Raw genomic sequence first — 15,150 nt, 5'->3', positions numbered from 1 at the left:
TTCCGCGTATTCATTAGTTCGGTGGTTACACGTTACACTAAGTTGTATTAATACTTGGATAATAAAGAATGGATAGACTATAATATGAACCCTTATCCAGCGGTTTCTAGGGGTCTTATTATATATATATATATTATACTATTATATAATATGATAATTAATTATAAAATCCCTTACATTCCGGGCCGCAAATTCTTATTTTTTAAATTTATTAACAGCTTATTACCCTATTCTTTTATTGTATAAATATCACAGAGTATATACAATATACATGTATACGTGTATATAGCCGTGCTATTTAGTAATGTGTTAAGTGGTTCTCATCAATACCGCCAGAATGCAGGAATATCACTGGAATATCAATATCTTTAGTCATGGAAAATGGGCAGGATAACATCTCGTCGCCAGTCACCGCCAGTCGCCACCAGTCGCCGCCAGTCGCCGCCAGTCGCCGCCAGTCGCCGCCAGTCACCGCCGACCAACAAGTGACTGCGTTACAAGGTTACAACGTTAAAACCGGCCACCAGGCACAACATACTTACATAGGTTATCTGTGCATCCTAGTCTCTTAAGAGTAATGACCGAAGTACTCGAAAGTCGTCATCAAGTTCATCTTTCACGGACTGCGGAGTGTGAACGCACCTAAAAGCTTTGCAGTTGCAGCTCGCCGCGGAAACGAATTTTCGTCTGCGTCGCCGCTTCCTTTACTACGATAGATAAAATACTGGTAATGATGTAAAACGCCGTTCACGCGTTTATTAATTATTATATATATATATATATTTATTTAATTATTCGTCGATCCATACGATTCCGTTTGGTTGGTTTCGAACAAACCTAACCTATTCCATTTCGGTTGTGTTTGGGACTATCAATTTCCACTCGTTTCACATAATTGTTTCGGACATGACACAATCGTCTTTGCACGGGACGCTTGATTTCTATCCTGAGACACTTATTAGTTATTTTTCAGTCAAGTTTTTAAGATATTTCAAAATAAAAATTCAAGTACTAATATTAATTTTATATTTTATATGACTTAGACTTAAGATCTGACTTATTAGTAATACCTTAATTTTAATACATTTAAAAATGCAAAAATAGCTAATCGTTCAATAAATAACCTATCAAACTTCTTGATCTACTCGTATTTGAAATGGTATCTAAAAGGTTTTACACGTTGCCAATCGTTTTTTTTTTCTTAAATATATATTTGTACCTATAATCGTGACATTAATGGCATGGACTAGTTATTTTATTTTATCGCTAAAATTTTTTTGAAAATTGTAGGCACAATAATATTTTTTGATAATACAATTACTAAAAATGTTTTATTTTGTTACTTTTTATTATAAATGATTAACTATAAAATTTGTATTAAATACATTATTTTAAGATTTCTGACCAAGGATCGATGGCTGAAAAAGATCACTTTATCGCACAGCTGTATACATTTATGAATGATCGTGGCACTCCACTTAATGAAGTTCCAACAATTAATGGCATTGATGTTGATTTATATGAACTATTTAAGGTATTTGATACAAAATTTAATTAATTTATGTTAAGCAATGATATAGGTAATATTATACTTTTATAGGATATTATAAGGGGAATAAATAGCCTGTTGTGGTATATTTACATAAAATTAAATAACTATAGTTTTTTTTTCATTACTTGCATCAGTGATTTTTATTTTAGACCTTATATACCTATTGAAATCTTACCAATTTATACATCAACTAGTTATTACTCCAATTAAAAAAAAAAAAAAAAACACTTCAACATACTTTTGATATCGGATAGGTACCTATCTTCTTAAAATAAATTGTAAATGTGCTATCCAATTAAATGTACCTATACTATTTCTATTTTATACTTCTGCAAAACAATTAAGACAGTCAAGAATCAAGTTCTTTGTTTTTTTTTTTTTTACAATCTTTGCTTTTTATTCAAATTTTCAAATATAATCTATAAACTACAACCACTTTTCTAATAGATAATATAGATCTTTAATAATAATTGATAATATTTATTTATTTTTAGGTTGTCAATAATTGTGGAGGATTTAATAAAGTAAATAAATGTAAACTATGGACATTTGTTACAAATAAGGCTGGTTATGAAGAACAATCATTTTTTTTAGTTAAATATTGCTATCAACGGTATGTATATTTGTTTATAATTTAATATTCTAGTCAAGATTAAAAATAACATTAACCATCAAATCAAAATGTTTTTAACAGTAAAAAGTCAAATAACTTTCGTTTAATATTCAATTAATTAATTGCTAAATATAGAAAAATACTTTTCAATTTTATTTTTATTATAATATATATTATATCATTATTATATTTTTTAGTTTCTTGATAGTTTAAGATTAAGTATAATTTTTATTTAAATGTTTCCATAAATATTATCATAATACTAATATAAATTATTGTAAACATATATTTTTATTAATTAAATATTATGTAACATAAAATTCTTATATTAATGTTTGTTTCTTTTATGTAGCTATTTAAATGTTCTAATAATATTTAAAATTTAGTATTATTCTTATAATTAGATACAAAATAAATAACATTTTTTTTTTTAAATTCAGTTTATTATTGACAACATAAAATATTTGAAGCACCAATTTTTGGTGTTTTCTATAAAATTGTAAAAAAAAATAGAAATGTACACAAAGATCATCTTGATATTTTTATTTTACATTGTATGTCTCAATTAAGAAGAAGCCACACACGTATGTATTATATACGTTTTACAAATGCATAACAGAACAAATTGTAAGTTTGAATAATTGATTGAACTCTGTTATGATTAATAGTGGAACTAATTGACCTATTATCAAATTTAAAAGTAAAAATATTATCTATTGGGTATTTTTATATTTTGCTTTTAAAGTAAGTTATGAATGTCTTAAAATGAACAAACAATGTACAATTTTAATATTTTAATAATTTGTTTAAAAATTAAAATACAAAAAAATTCTACGAGGTTCTCTAGGTAACATTCTTACTTTTAAAATTGATGATAGGTTAATTTGCTCTAATACTAATCATAACAAAGTTAAATTGATTATCCAGAATGTACAATTTGCTATTTACACATTTGTAAGAAGGATATAACACATGCTGGTGTGGTTAGTTGACTTGTGAATAACATGAATTCATAACGGCATTTTTAGTGTAGAAATTTGTTTCCTGTATTTATAGAAAAAATTGAGCTCAGACAGAAAAATTAAATGATTTTTTTTCATATATATTTGCATGATAAAAGAAGATTTAGAATAAATGTTTGATAAATTATCATGGTTGTTTATTTGAAACATTGAGTTATAAAAATAAGGATGTAAGATGAACATGATTACAAATTTAAGCATTTTTTTTATGATACATTAATAATCCTACCAATTTATAAATACTAGGTTAAATAACTATTATATAAGTTATATTAGGTATTTAAAAAAATTACATGATACATTGCTACTCATTATTTACATTAATACTGTAACATTCTTATTATAAAATATATTTTATATTTCAACGAGCAATACAGTTTAACACATTTTGACAAATAATAGTTTTAATTTATTTATTTTTAGAATAAAATATAAACATAGTATGTACTTGAGTATTAATCATTTAATTATTGTTTTCATTTTTATTTATTTGGAACAGAATCAATAAATTTATTGTGTTGCATTGCAGATATTTACATAGTTTTGAGTGTTCTATGTTGAACCATTCAAAGGTAGTAAGGACATACAGTAATTATAGTCGCAGCATTATAGGAAATGTCAATAGAACTGGTACAAATAAAAATTATGCAAGAATTGAAAAAAAAGCCAAAAATATTAAATCTAAAGAAAAACTTATGAAACTCAATAAAGAAACTCTAAAAAAATTAGGAAAATCAGTTCAAAATATTACTAAAAAAGAGAAAGTTGTAATGGAAAATTTTGCGGATACCTATAAGATAGTTATGCAACCAGAAACCAAAGAAGTTGTACCTACTAAATCAAAAATATTAGCATTAAACTATCTTATAGATAAAGAGGAAAAAAGCACTTCGAACAATTTAATTTCATCACCAGTGTATGTTCATAAAATGCACATAAATCTATATTCTACGCAGTGAGAAAAAGTATTGATTCTGCATCAATCTACTATCCAAACCAGTTCCCTTATAAAAGGGTGTTTGGAAAAATGGATTATGATTGGCTCACAGCACTTTATCTCGCTGGATAGAGTGTATTCATATTATTTAATATTGGTATTATATTTTGTTTATTTAGTAATATTGTGCCGTTTGATAAAGATTCATCAGTGATTGTTGGAGATAATATAGCTGTATACTATGGAGATAAAAAAGACACAACTTATGATGCAGAAGTAAGTTATTCAAATACATTACAAAATATATTATTTTTTGTTTCATAAAATATAAAAATTGAATAGGTCCGACAATAGGTAAACAAAATAATTTTCTATTGATAATGTGTTATTATACAACACATAATCCTATAACTCCAAAATATTATGAATACATTAGTGTTTTAATTTTCTAGCTTATATAACTTCCGAGTCCTAATAATAACCCGCAAGCGACTGGTCTGTGGCAACCACCAGTCCCTTCGGCGATAAGTTTCATTGTCACCAAGGCTGGTATACTCCCTATCCACCCTATTTTAATCATTCCATAACCTTAATATTTTGATATATACTTAAATGTAATACCTATATTACAAATTGTATTTTATAAAACAATAAAATTGCAAAATTGATTAACACTATACAATTTTAGGTTATTAATGTGTGTGAAAATGAAGGACTAATACAATATTACGTTCACTATAATGGATGGAATTCACTTTATGACGAATGGATAGATGAAACGCGTGTTTCTAGTAAAACTAAGGATCAGGAACCACAATTTGAAGTTGATAATTACACAGATTCTTCAAAAAGTAGTTCTCCGAAAGTATGTATAATAATTAAAAATTATTCAATAGAAAATGTTTGATGTAAAATAATTTTCTTAAATTTAAATGTTTAGATTCTGTTTTTCATACTAGAATCTTATAGAGATATTTTATTTTAAAACTAAATCTTACTAACTTACTTTGATTACATATTATAATGATAAATTAAATTTTTGTTAACATTAGTTATTTAAGATTATGAGTTCTAAATGATATGGATCATGGATTGGTAGCATACTAGCATGCATAATTGCATTGTTATTTTGGTCAATGATAATATGGATATTTAAACCTATAAAATATTACTTATTCATTCAATTTTAATCATTTATAATATTTGAAAATATTTTTTCATTAATTATATTAACACATTCTTTTGTATTTTAAATTGTGTATCCCATTTGAATAATTCTATCAAATGCAGCATTCATTAAAAATTCTTTATACATTTAGTCATAGATCAACAGTTTTTAATAAAATGTATAGCTAATTTTGTATATTATGATTATTATGGATCATAATTCTTAAAATTAAAAAAAAAAACTTAAATGTTTAATTATGTAAAAACTAAAGACCCGAAAACATAATTAATTGTATTTAATAATATTATTTTGTTTATGCATGTTATACATAAACATTATAAACAATGCTATAGTGTAATAACCATATCAAATTATATGTTATAAATAATTTAAATTCAGTTTAATTCTAAAATTGTATTAATATGATTTTTTTGAAAATAAATTTTAAAAAATGTTCAAAAACTATCAAACATTTTTTATGCTGTGTTATTTCTAAGAGTTTTAATATTTCCAATACATTTTTGATAGGTTAGGTAGATTAATTATATGTAATATAATATATAAATTATAAATATATAATATACATAAAATAAAAAAAAATTAATAGATTCTTTAAATATTAACTCATTGAATCAGTTTATTCAATATTTAATTTTTTTAAATTATTGAACAAAAAAAAAAAAAATGTAATACAATAAGTTTATTCAAACTTAATTTATCTACTTGGATATTTTTATATTATTAATCATACTAGTTAAAACAAAATGACATAAATTCAAACACTGACTAAAAATCTCAATATTTTTGTTTTTAGCAAAAAAAGGCTCCATCTACAACTAGTAGAATTAGAAGGTCAGTTGCTCCACTCAAATCATATTCACATAAGAAAAAATCTTCCTTTAGCAGTGCTCCGCCAACTAGAACCTTGGATGATCATTCATTATTGAATATAGGTGTGTAAATTATTACATTAAGTTATATTTATAAAAATACATAAATAGTTACAAGCAGAGTCAATATTATACACCCATTGTGGACATATATTACTTTTATGAAAGTTTAATTTGTTTTTATTGTATAACTTTTTATATAATTTAATACAACAATAACAAATCATTATAATAATTAATAATAATCAAAGAATATTTAGAGTTTATTGCAATTTTCATAATAATTTAATCATTCAATAGGTAATAAGAGTTGCATAAATTGCATAATCTTCCTAAATCTATATCTTTAAATGGTTTAAGCTGCACATTTGAACTGAGAGCTATCAATATTATGCTGTTTTTCACTTTAGTTCTTTATAATCCGAGCTTTATAATATATTAGTAATTTATTTATTTTTCAATTTATGAAGCTATAGTAATTTTTCACTAACTAAATAACATACATAATTATCCTATACTTTGTGTAAGTTATAAAATAAAGTCGGCAACGACCACTGCAGTTATCGTTGGTCAATTTTAAAAATTAAAAATTGACTCTATAACTCTTAACATCAAATTAGGATATTACTCATAGATCATTAATTATATACCTGTTGAATTTCTTAGTCACATTTAAGTGCTTTAAATGGCATGTGCTGAACTCCATTCAACTGTCTATCAATAATCCTGTAGTCATGTACAAACAACAAGGTTTTTGTCCTGATCATTGAAATATATTATGCAACATCATATTTTGTAATAAAATATTCTGTATCCTTGATGATAGTTACAAAATTGATGTAATATATATAGATTTTGCTAAAATGTTAGTCTGGTGAATCACTAACGCATTTTTAATGTAAAACATTTATTCCGAGTTAAGTAACCAACTCCTATCACAGACCTCTGTGAGCTTTATAATACAAAATTTGATGAATTCATAGTTACCCTCATATTCATTTCTGCTCAACCAACCTACTTAATTAACAAATAGAAAACCATCATAATATTACATTATGAAATTAAAAAATCCTGAATTGACTACTTTTTTGTATATTTTAAATAAAAATATATTTATATATAATATTTCTTTTTACTTATATTGTAGATAATTCACATACAGGAAGAGAGAATACAATAAGTGTAGGAAAATCCAATATTATGTGTTACTCATTGCTGTCTAAAGATGAAGAAGAAAATCAATTATCTAAATCTAGATCTGGATCATGCGAAACATCTGAATTAGAATATACAACAAGTGTAGGAACATCCAATATTATGTGTTACTCATTGCTGTCTGAAGATGAAGAAGAAAATCAATTAACTGAATCTGGATCATGCGAAAAATCTGAAATAGAGTATACAACAAGTGTAGGAACATCCAATATTATGTGCTACTCATTGTTGTCTGAAGATGAAGAAGAAAATCAATTAACTGAATCTGGATCATGCGAAAAATCTGCAATAGAGTATACAACAAGTGTAGGAACATCCAATATTATGTGCTACTCATTGTTGTCTGAAGATGAAGAAGAAAATCAATTAACTAAATCTGGATCATGTGAAAAATCTGAATGTAATAAACTAGAACATGTCTCTAAATCTTCAAAAGGCAAGAATGAAGAATCTGAGCAATATTTTCAGAATGAAATTGTTCTTAAAATTAATGAACCTAATTTAAAAGATAAAGTTTTGAATTTTTTCATAAAATCACCCAAATTACAACCAAATAACATTTTTAGTACATCAAAGACAAATGAAAATACAATTTATGATGATGATGATGCATCTAAATTGATGATAATTGAAAATGATGAAATTGAAACTGATTATCAAATGGATGATAATCTTGTAGTTGTTTGCGAAGAAGATAATTTTTCCAATAGACACATACAAGCACAAGGCCAAAAATTCCAAATCTATTCAAATAATGATACACCTGAACATTTTGACTATAAAATCAAAAATGCAAAAGATACATATGAAAAAGAAAAAACTATGGAGCAACTGGATTTTCAATTTAGAGAAGAAACAGTTAATGAAGATAATCAAAATAACACTTTAGATATAGAGTACAGTCATAAAGTTACAGAATATGATATATATAAGCCTAGTACTAGTAAAGGTTTCTCTGATTCAATGAATAAACCAAGTACAAGCAAATATAGTTTTTATGAAACTAACACTAATAATTTCTCTGGATCTAGACAAGACAACAATTATAGAGATGAAGTAATACTCAACGAGGCTGAGATTTCTAGTAGAAATCCTAAAAGTATTAATGAATCTTCAGCCAAAAATGAACAACAACTTGGAATAGAACCAGAAAAAGTTGTTAAAAGTAAGTGCATATTATATACATTCAGACGTTTCTAAAAATGCATAATATTATTATTGTATGTACCTATTCACAGAAAAAGCAAAGGTACCAAAAATTAGCAGTAATAAAAAATCATCGAAACACAGTAAATCTACTACTACAACTTCTAGAGTTCCAGGTTAGTTTTAAAGTTAATCTTTTAATTAAATGTAATTCTGTAACAGTTGTTATTCAAGATATTAATTTACTTTAAATTAGAGTAAATAATATATTAAAACTAGTACATAGTGTTGTACTAAATGTGCATCAAATTTTTATATTTTTTCATACATATTAAAAAAAAAAAAAGGTGGACAATTTAGTATCGCCTGCTGTACAGTAGTTTTCATGAACTAAGATATATCTTAGTTCATGGTAGTTTTCAAGCATGACATTGTAATTGATGTGTTATACATAGTTTCCCAAAAGTCCCATATCACCCTTAGTATCTCTGTGGAAAATCAATAGATTTAGATACAATTTTTTACTGTAACTAGCATAGAAATTCAGATTGAACGGCATAAGATTTTATTTTTTCAAAAATTCAAAAGTTACCAAAATGTCCCCAACATATTTTAGTTTTCAAAATACCCATTTTGTTGATTAACCAAATAAGAACAAATAAGGTTTTTAAGTTTCTAAGAATAATAGTGTAACAATTAACACGAAATAACTTATTGAGAATCAACTATTAAAATGTGTAATATTAGCTTTGAAAATAAAAACTTTTATGAAGTTTTATTTGAAAAATAATTTACAAAATGAAAATTTTTTTTCATGGTTGTAAAAATAAAATTTTATCGTGTATGGAAAATGGTAGTTTTTACATTTGGTGAACATTTTAAGTGGATCGTTATTAATTTATGAATTACAAGCAAATTATCAAAAATTCATTAATTTACTGATGAAGTTTTAATATTGTAAACATTTTTAATTTAAATGCTTATGAAAAATGTTTGTTACTTTCTGGTAGTTTTATAATTTCATTTAAAGCAAACAAATTTTAAGAATCTTCTATTAAAATGTTTTATGTTAGAAATCGAAAGAAAAACTGGTACACGTGTCGTATGCTATTTACGTGAAAAAATGTATTCTCACCTTACCTAAATAATTTTATTAGAACTTGTAGTTTTACAGTTGTCATTGAAATAATAAAAGATTTATAAAAATGTTTCTTTTATGTCTTTCAAAAAGCTTTAAACGTATTGGTTGGATTGACTGAACGCCACCATTCTTCCTGTAATTGCCTATCGAGTATAGGTTTGTTGCACTACTCGTGATCTTAAATTGTAATTGACCTTTAGGTGTCTCCATAAACACTCAATTGTTTGAGTTTGAGCACCTGTATGCGGATCTATGAAGTTCTTACTATGGTTAACAGTTTGGTGAAGAAAACCGTGATTTTTTAATGTACTGTATGCTCTCCACTCATCTAAATGAACTGTTGATCCTGGTTCTATTTCTTGAATTATTATCGGTAATAATGTGTCTCGATCCCTCTTATTGACTATAAAAAAATGGCGTTCAAAATTCCATCTTCGCGCAAACAGCTCGTCATGCCAAACACCCAAGGTCCTTGAACTCGGCTGCCATAATTTCGATTAGTATAATAGTTTTGATTTTCTTCGTTAGAATTATCCTCGGAAGTATCTGTAGTATTAGTATTACCATCATTATCTTAATTATCAATGAATCTAACGTATTAAAAATAGGATGAGAAAATATGTAGATAACTTTAGTAATGTAGATAGCATAATATGACACTAATAAATCGAGATTTGCATAATAAATAACCCTGTTATAAAAATGATTTGTAAGTAATAAAGTATAAATTTGTAATACAATGTCAATAATATATAAATAAAAATATAATATGTCACTGTACCTATAGTTATTGTATATCTGATCGATATGACAGACAGACCGTGCTCTCAATCGTTTTTATCGTAGGTATACAATAATTTATCATTGAATTAAAAATTAATATTATTTGTGGGAACATAACAATTGTACGTAGGTAATAGGACAATAGATATTTTATACATTTTGTATTGATTTGAGATTAATTTACAAAAACTCATATTAAGGGGTTATTTTTTCGGGGTCTAAATTTCCGGGGTTATTTTTTCGCGGTACCATAAATCGACCGTAGATAGCATACGACACGTGTGCCGAAAAACTTTTATGAATTTCTAAATGAAAAAAATAAATTTGAAAATGTTGACGATTGCTGATATTATATTCATATCAATATCACAATGCATGTCATATTATGTATGATGTGAATATGTGATTGGACTTTTCTGGCACATGATGAGTACCTAATATATTATAATAATTAAAATCTTTCATTACAACAGCATGAAACTTATCAGTTTTAGACCCAGAATCGACACCAGCACAACGTATACCTGTGTTAATGAGTAGAATGGACCAATTACGATTACTATATGGCAAATGTAAAAAAAAACTAGCTAAAGTTCTTGAAAATAAGGAAAAAATTGAAAAGCGAAAAGAGAAAGAAGCTATTACTACGGAATAATGTAAATTTGTTTTATTTTTCACTAAATAATTTTACAGATATTTTCTTCATAATATTTAATTATTATTATCACATTTCATATTTGTTTTTCAAATCCGTGTATTTTAAGTATACTGTTCTTTGTAAGAAAATGTTTTAAATTTTCATACACTATTGCATTTTCAAAATTCATCATAATATTTAAGGTTTTATGTGCTTTTCTATTATTGTAATCTGACTCAGAAATCTTGATTCTATTTTGATAATAGTTTGGTATATATTTTGATAAAATTATAGTTATGATTTACCTGAACACACTCAAAATTTTAATGTTTCTTTCCAGTTCCTTAATGGAAGTACCCGATTTCAGATTGATTCTCATCATCACTTAAAATGTGATCAATGATTCCTCAATAATGTTTCTCTCATGATGACATCGTACCCGCATATTGCGTTGTTTTCTTAACACTTAATATAAAAAATGCAATTTTAGCTGTTTCAATTTTGTATTGTTCGCTAAAATATTAGAGTGAATTGACCTATTATCAAACATAAATAATGTATAGATATTATCTGTAATGAAACCTATGTAATGTAATGTTACCTATAATGAAACTTTTTTTTAGTGCTTAAATATTATTTGTGTTTAATTAAAATTAATTATAAATTGAACTGAAAATTATTTATAGTGAAATTAATAAGATGATTTTACTAAAATTGAATCATCATTATCAGTTTTAATTAATTAATTTTTAGCTTTTAAATTTAACATTCAATTTGTTGCCAAAAAGTTGATTATAGTTGTAAAAAATATCTTAATATATTATTACACTTACACAGTACTTACTATTGTAACAGTGTACTGGTTGCGGCACCTATGGCCGGGTGGTGAGTAGGAGAGGTGTTGGTGCTGGTGCTGGCGGGGAGCGGTGTACCGGCTTCAGCACCATTGGCCAGGCGGTGAGTAGGAGAGGTGGTTGTGGTGGTGGTGGTGGTGGTTTGGTGGTGGTGGTGCCAGGATCGGCAAATATATACTACTCAAAAGCATGTTTTTAGTGTTTTTACTGCCGAATTTTCCTACGTCTTAACCATTAACAATACGTTTACAACGGTCCATAGTCCATACAACAACTTGTCACTTGAAAAACTTAATAAATAATAATTGAATGTATAATAATTAATTATTTCAATAACTTTTAACACTTCTTAGTTCTCGGAAAATGGTAGTTGTCAGAAAAATTATAAGAGTGGTTACCCGGCAGTTAAATATAATGGTTATACGACAACAAGGGTGTTGCCAACCTTGTAAAATTAAAATGGATTTGGGTGGTACTAACTATATACCACTCGTTATATTTTATGATTAACTATGAAAAGGTCACTATGATTTCTACATAGGAAATTTCCAGTAATAAAAACTTATTTTACTCCATGTTATACTATGACTTCTACTTAGGGGATCTTCAGTAATAAAAATTAATTTTACTCTAAATTTTACCTCCATTTCCATGTTATATAGTATTTAATATGTACAAATATGCTATATTTATGAAGAATGAGAGACATATTATTGCTATCACTCATTGGTACCCGTTAACATTTTTTTTCGACTTTCATAATCAACATTTAAAATTTTTAAGAATTTTTTTTTTCTGTTATAGGTTCTAAACAACACGGCTAATTTGCTGATGATAATTTGGATGGTTAAGTTCAAAACAAATTCATTTTATGTCGAGTCCATCTAGTAAAATCTAAAAATTCAATTTTAATAATTCTTTAACTTTCAGAAATTCCACAATTGTTAAATGTATTAAAAAATGTATTATTTATTGCATAATTTTATTTAATCTGAGGTATAGGTTATAGACGTATAGTGCTAAAAAGTAAAAACATTTTAAATATTTTATATTATAAAGATTTTGTCATCAGTGATGTCTAGACATCAGTGTGATAAGAACTAAGTGGTACAGGGTAGTTGTCAGAAAAATGATAAGAATGTTTAACCACGATTTATACCGGTGAACCAGCAGTGATAACAACGTGAAAAAAAATCATCACAATAATAATTACAGCCTACATATGGCTATATGATTTTTTTCACGTTGTTATCACTGCTGGTTCACTGGTATAAATCGTGGTTAAACATTCTTATCATTTTTCTGACAACTACCCTGTACCACTTAGTTCTTATCACACTCCACACTCTATTACATTATAATGATAATAATAATATGATATCAGACCAATGATCACATATTATTTTCATGATCATCCGACTTGAAAAATAACTATGTCCACACGCATGCGCAGATCTTTGTCCTTTGGTTAAATCAGGCCCATGCAACTCAAGAGTTATCTATACAAAAAACTGTGGTCGATATCGCACTAAAAATTCGGATCTAGCGTTTTGCTGCGCTCTAGTGATTTAATTTTAAATCCGACGCTAGTTTATATATTTATTGTTTAAAACTAGATGGTGCACTAAGCAAATCAATTATGTATAGTAATATATTATATTATAATATTAATATAATAATATATATTATATAAATATCAATTATTTATAGTCTTAAAATAGTAATTAAAAATAATATATTATGTAAATACTAAATGTATAAAATAATTTGTGTGTAGCTTGTGCCGGTACTTTGTTGCTAGGTACTTTAAATACTTTTGTTATAGGACTTTTTGCATAGGTGCAGATGTAAAATAAAAATTATTATGTCAAGCAAGATAGGTATATAGTTATAAAATAAAATTTGCCGAGGTATTATATATATATATATTATGAGGTACAAAGTTTAGACAGTTTTTTTTTTTAGCATTTGTTTTTATAGTTTCTCGCTGAAGGAATTTACTTAGGTAATCTTAACTAATAACTTATTTATATTAATACATTATTACCATTACAGGTATAACAAGTGGAGACAGTGGAGTAGCCAATATGTCATCATCTGTACCTTTATGGAATTCTTCGAAAGAAGAAAATACATTATTCACACAGGGAATAGCTCCTTGCTTAATAATAGCATGTTTATATTTTTCCTAAGATTTAAAAAAATTATAATATATTTTAACTTTTAATTATAGAATTTTTACCTTAATCAAAATATTGCCAGTAGAATCTTTCACAATTTTTTCTTTAACAATATCTGCTGATGAAAAATGTTTTTCACAGATTCTCTGTCCGACACTTAATCCTTGAAAAACATTTTTCCAAGTTTCTAGTCTTTTACTAGTCACCACAAAACTCGTGATACCTTCGGTACTTTTTTTACATAAATAACATAACTGGGGCATTTTAAATGAATTAAAACTATCATAAATATAGTAACTAAGAAAACTTTTAAAATTCCTAATTTAATAAATTATATTATTGAGCTTAATACATTTTGTTTAGTTTTACTCGTATGGTTTACGTTTCAATTATATTATTTTAAGACCATGGTATAACCTATAAATTATAATAAAGAATATATAATATATTTACTTAAATTGTACGTATTTATTTTGATGTCTTTCATCCAAAAAAGGTATATCTATAATTCAAGTGCTTAGTGCACCATCTATTATATACTTCCATAAATCAGCGTCCGTATAATAAACTACTAGAGCGCAGCACTGCGCTAGATCCGGATTTTTACCGTAATAAAAACACCATTCAAGCGTCGCCTTTGCAGACCTATTATTCTAAGACCGTGGGTTAAATGATCAGACGTAGCATGTTTTAAAATTTCGCGAGCCGGCCGCTGTCCGAGCTGTAACGGGGGAGAGTGGAGGTTGCGTCCTCGCCCAGTATGACCAACCTCACATATGTTGAACTAGCAGGGCGGTCTTGCTTGGTGCACAAACAGTTATTATTTAGTAAATGTTTTTATTTCATCAATTTTTGATTAAAAAAATGTTTTAAAAATAAAACGCTATTTGGCCGCCAGAATTACATAATTAAATTATTTTAAATTTTATGATCAATAAATATTATTAAATATTATTTATAAAATATACTTTTTTTGATTTTAACTGAATAATTTATTATTGTTTTATTAGTA

The 15,150-nt window shown here is 26.4% G+C and overlaps 1 pseudogene; it reads right to left on the bottom strand.

The window, feature by feature from the left end:
• Positions 1-8,945: 8,945 nt before the first annotated feature.
• LOC149058526 (uncharacterized) lies at positions 8,946-10,661 on the bottom strand (annotated as a pseudogene).
• Positions 10,662-15,150: the final 4,489 nt, after the last annotated feature.

Source organism: Diuraphis noxia, unplaced genomic scaffold, assembly GCF_037042655.1.
Source record: "Diuraphis noxia isolate RWA-SAM2 unplaced genomic scaffold, SU_Dnox_SAM2 contig0002, whole genome shotgun sequence".
NCBI classification, from domain to species: domain Eukaryota; kingdom Metazoa; phylum Arthropoda; class Insecta; order Hemiptera; family Aphididae; genus Diuraphis; species Diuraphis noxia.
The sequence above is the reverse complement of the archived record's forward strand: the minus strand, read 5'-3'. Positions and strand labels throughout refer to the sequence as shown.